Consider the following 6,009-nt stretch of genomic DNA (forward strand, 5'->3'; position numbering starts at 1 on the left):
TTGAGTCCCCTCCCACCGTCCTCACTCGGGTCTTTGTTTCATCATACATGTCCTTAGTCACCCTAATGTAGGCAATAAGTACACCTCAAATATCTCCACAAAATCTCCCTCGGGACTTTATCGTACGCCTTTCTAAGTTAATAAATACCATATCCATGTCCCTCTTCCTCTCCCTATACTGCTCCATCAATCTCCTAACAATGTGAATGGCCTCTGTAGTCGAGCGCTCCGGTATAAATCTGAACTGGTTCTCGAAAATAGACACACTCCTCCTCACCCTTAGCTCTACCACCGTCTCCCAGATTTTCATAGTATGGCTAAGGAGCTTGATACTCTGATAGTTATTGCAATTTTGGATATCACCCTTGTTCTTGTATAAAGGAACCATCGTGCTCCACTTCCATTCCTAGGTCATCTTATTCGTTCTAAAAATAATATTAAATAACCTAGCGAGACAATCCAAGCCCTCCTTGCTTGTACTCTTCCAAAACTCCATCGGAATTTCATCTGGCCCTATCGCTTTGCTCCTGCTCATCTTACGCATAACTTCCTCAACCTCCTTAACTCTATTCTGCCTCAATACCCAAAGTCGCAAAGACTCCCAGAGAGTTCCAAATACCCAGTACAATGTTCTTGTCCCCCTCCTCATTCAAGAGACTACGAAAGTAGGTATGACATCTCTGACGGATAAACCCCTCACCCAATAAAACTCTACCTTCTTCGTTCTTGATGCACTTCACTTAGTCCAAGTCACGAGCCTTCCTTTATCGCACCTTGGCTAGCCTGAACAATCTCTTATCCCCACCTCGGCCCTCTAGTTCTTCATACAAACGACCAAAAGATACAGTCATGGCCGCCGTAACTGCTAACTTCGCCTCCTTCTTAGCTAACTCATATTGCTCCCTATTCGCATTTCTCTCCTCCTCGCATACACTTTTCACTAGCTTTAGATATGACACTTACTTTTGATTATGATTTAAAACTATATACCATTGTACTCCGTATCGAACTTTGTCTAATTAACGCTAAATATGAGATAATTTTTAAAAAAGTAACAGTATGAAATATGAATAGCCCCAACGTATAATGAATAGTAAATTTAAAAATATTGGTATAATAATATGATAATTTTATACCTTTTTTCCAATATCAATCCCGATGGAGTTTTGGAAGAGTGCATGCAAGACAGGCTTGAAGTGGCTCACTAGGTTATTTAATGTCATTTATAGAATGAAGAAGATGCCCAAAGAGTGGAGGTGGAGCACGATGGTTCCTGTATACAAGGACAAGAGTGATATCCAAAATTGCAATAACTATCGGGGTATCAAGCTGCTTAGCCATACTATGAAAGTCTGAGAGAGAGTGGGAGGGCTAAGGGTAAGGAGGAGTGTGTCTATTTCTGAGAATCAGTTTGGGTTTATGCTGGGGCGTTCGACTACGAAAGCCATCCACCTTGTTTGGAGATTGATGGAGCAATACAGGGAGAGAAAAAAAGGAATTGCATATGGTATTCATCAACTTAGAAAAGGCATACGATAAAGTTCCGAGAGAGGTTTTGTGGAGATGTTTGGAGGCTAGAGATGTACCTGTTGCCTACGTTAGGTTGATTAAGGACATGTATGATGGAGTAAAAACCCGAGTGAGGATGGTGGGTGGGGACACTGACCATTTTCCGGTTATGATGGGGTTGCATCAGGGGTCGGCACTCAGCCCTTTTTTGTTTGCTTTGGTGATGGACGTACTGATACGCCACATCCAAGGGGAGGTGTCGTGGTGCATGATATTGTATAGATTGACAAGACACAAGACGGTGTGAACGCACAATTAGAGGTATGGAGGCAGACCCTGGAATCTAAAGATTTCAATTTGAGCAGGACTAAGATAGAATACTTGGAGTGTAAGTTCAATGGCGAGACTCAAGGAGGGGAAGGGGAACTGAGGCTGGACTCGCAGGTCATCCCTAGGAGAGGGAGTTTTAAGTACCTTGGGTCTATTATTCAGGGGGGTGGGAAGATTGTTGAAGGTGTCACACATCGTATTGGGGCTGGATGGATGAAATGAAGATTCGCTTCCGGTGTTTTGTGTGACAAGAAGGTGCCACCGAAACTTAAGGGTAAGTTTTACAAAGTAGTGGTCAAACCAACGATGTTATATGGGGCGGAGTGTTGGCCAGTCAAGATCGCTCATGTCCAAAAGATAAAGGTGACAGAGATGAGGATGTTGAGATGGATGTGCGGACACACCAGGTTAGATAGGATTAGAAATGAGGTTATTCGCGACAAGATGGGTGTGGCCCCCTGTTGAGGACAAGATGCGGAAAAGTACGACTTAGGTGGTCTGGTCATGTGAGGAGGAGGAGCACAGACGCCCCGGTGAGGAGGTGTGAGAGATTGACATTGGAGGGCCTACAGAGAGGTAGAGATAAGGCCAATGAAGAGGTGTGGAGAGGTGATTAGGCAAGACATAACGCAGATTCAGCTGACCGAGGACATAACCCTTGATAGGAAAGTATGGAGGTCGAGGATTAGGGTAGTAGAGTAGGTAATCTAGAGTGTTCAGAACAGTAGTATTGAGACACAGTCTCGCTTTATGTTGGTAGTGGGTTTTTATGACTAACCGTTATTTTCTTTCATTGTTGATCACCTTACTATCTTGTTGTTTTTATTCTGCTTTTATATAACTTTTTGGTACTGGCCCTTCTTGTCTATATTTTCATCAATATGGTGCTTATGCTTTCCTAAGCCGAGGGTTTATTGGAAAGTGCCTCTCTATCTTCACAAGGTAGGGGTAAGGTCTGCGTACACACTACCCTCCCCAGAACTCACGGTGTGGAATAATATTGGGTATGTTATTGTTGTATTAAAAACATTCAATATTGATCGTTGTTGATACAATGGTCAAATTAAAGCATTTAATTTCATGATTAACTCATATATTATTTCTATTTTTTATAGATGTCACTAAGTAATAATTTTTATTGTTAATAATTCCAAAAAGAATGTTTTAAAAGATCGTAATTAAAGAAATAACTATGTTAATTTCAAATATCGATGGATCTGGGGCAAATAAACTATGAATAGGTCTAGTTCATAAAAAGAAAAGGAAAAACCATGTGTATCATGTTTTAAAATTTAAAACAGAATAATATAGCAACAATGAAACTGTCTAACAGCAATAAACCATTTAATCACATAAAACAACAGGGGCTATATGAATAATCACATCTTTCTAGTTTTGAATTGGATTGGGCAAAAAATATATAGGATTTATCTAAATCCTTTTACATAGTCAACATATGACATAAAAATTAAATGTAATATTAAGGGTGTATGAATAATTTAGAATTACCAAAAGCTGAACTGAGATCTAATGGAGATTATTACTTAAACTTTAACTTCCCAATGCGCGCGGCTTATGGAAAGCCAAATGATTTTATGAATATTTGTAGTGATATAATTAATTTTGCATGTGATTTAATTTATTTATTCATTCAGCAATTGTATCCAAAAGCCTATCCATTATATGCACTGACCAACGGTTGGCAAAATTGAACTCAAAGTCCAGTTTATCGTTTAAACACAAAAGATAATAATATTTATTTAGATCTTGATCTTTTTGATTAAATTATACTGCTTGTTAAATACAGGGATTTAATGTATTAATTTATCCTTAAAGTAAGTAATTTTATGCGTAACAATATGTTCATTATTAATCATTCTATAGCAAATCATATAGGGATAATACATAAAATACTCCCTGAACTTGTTCAGATAAATGAGTTTCTTACTCAACCTTAACGGGTGTTCCAATACCACCCTATATTTGTTAGAACTGATTTTTTGTGCACCCTTGTAAGCCATCTCCCAGTAATTCTATGTTGTGTAGTATACACACGCCATATGGTGATGCCACGTATTTAAATGAAGACTTAAGAGAGTATTATTAGTTTGACTATAATTAATTATTTTAACCATTTTTTACATTTAAAAATGACATCGTTTGTAGTCAAATATTTATCCAACCTATTTTCCTTATCAGTTCATTTCACCCACCCCGTAAAAAATTTTCAAGTCGACGAAAAAACCCTAATCTCAAATCCGTCTGAAATTCATTCTTTCTGACTAAAATTGAAGGGATAAGATGAATGTTTCTTTGATTAAACCTAGTTAGAACCTCAAATTGTCGTTTTATTTTACTGATATTTTGGGTTTTGACGAGTTGTTGGATTTGTTCGAGTTGCAAGGAAAGGGGTTCGGTCACTGTTACCAGTCGTTGATTCTACAATCTTTCTTCGATTTGAATTTTGGACAGAACATATGCTTTTTAAAGGTTAGTGTTGTTCGTCGCCTTTATGCTGTTTTGAGCTCTAGGGTTTTCTTCGTCACTACTACAGTAATAGTGCTGAGTATGTTGTTGCATATAGTTTGATTTGGTAAATACTGGTCTGATATAGTTATATATCTACTTTGTGTTGGGTTTAAAATATCTTTTGAATTAGTCACAGTAAGATTCTTTCTTGGATGAAAAGTCTACATGGATAAGCTAAACTCCTTTACGGAGGTCAAGAGCTGTACACAAAGACAACTCCATCAGATGAGAGGAAAAAAGGTCATCCAGACAAGGTCAAGAGCTGCACAGTTAAGTCAAGGAAGTTTCACTATACAATCCTCACAACCTAGGAAATCTTAGGAATATTTTCTCTACTTTGGCAGTCTATTAGCAGCTGTGAGTGCAATGTTTTGTATTAGCAGCTATGACTGCAATATTTTGTATTAGCAGTTGTGACTGCAATATTTTGTATTGATAAATGTGACTGCAATATTTTGAGTTAGCAGTTGTGAGTGGTGCAATTATGCAATCTTTAGTATTTGCAGGTGTGACTGCAATATTTAGTATTGTATGACTAATGAATGGTGTTATTAAGGAGCAGTGACTGCATTTTAACCGTGATTATTGACTGCACTTATGCTATCTTTCTATTAGGAGTTGTCACTATATATTCAGTTTCTTTCAATACATTTTATTATAAGATCAATTCAAGAGGATGAACAATTCTTTTAACAATTAATTAATTTAAACAGAAAATTTAAGCATATGAGATTTTCATCTTTTAATATTTTTTTATCTAACAATTCACAATATATATATATATATATATATATATATATATACACACACACACACACACACACACACACACACAAAATTTGGGTTGGACTTCCTCGAAGTCCTTTCTCAAAAGGAGTCATGCCCCATGCACTTCTCCCCCAAGTATCTTCCAAGCGTGCCTCTGCACTTTACCTCCTTTCGGTGTTCACTTGGAAAGTGCCTCCGCACTCGCACCCTCTGGTGTCTCACTTTGTGATTGACTCACACTAGTCAATCACACCATGACCCTCACGACCTTCATGTCCGTCTGAAGCTTTTCCTTCACAGGTAAACACATCAACGTGCTGTCGTGGCGCGACTCTCGCATCTTCGTCGCTCACTTAGCCTTACAACGCCCTCTGGCATAGCTCCTGTAGCCTTTCGCTCCCGTAGCTTTTCCTTGCCCTCAGTACCTTGAAGATGTGTTGGCTTCCGGACTCACAACTTCGCCCTTATGCCTCTTGCATAGGCAGGATCCTCCCACACTCAATGTGGAGGATACATCTTAGCACTGTCGTCTCACTTGGCATTCAGCCAGCTCTTGGGATGACTCTTGGTGAGTACTAAGTTCTCAAAGTCATAGCATCACCGCATTCCCTAACAAAGCTCTTTGTTTTCTAACTGTCACTTCCTCAACAAGTACCCGATACTCCCGGTAGTACTTCAATACTCGCCCTATAGACAGGTACTCTCTTGGTCCTGCTAGCACGGCTTCCCGGTTCGGTGTGCCTCGTACTTGGACTCTCAACGGTCCCCGATCATTCGGCGTACCCCTTTCCAGAATGATGACATCTTCCAACTTGGAAATTCGCCCAATTCCAAAGCTTCGCTATACCCTCGAATTCGTCTCCTCACCTTGGC

This window comes from Nicotiana tomentosiformis, chromosome 3, assembly GCF_000390325.3.
Source record: "Nicotiana tomentosiformis chromosome 3, ASM39032v3, whole genome shotgun sequence".
NCBI lineage: Eukaryota > Viridiplantae > Streptophyta > Magnoliopsida > Solanales > Solanaceae > Nicotiana > Nicotiana tomentosiformis.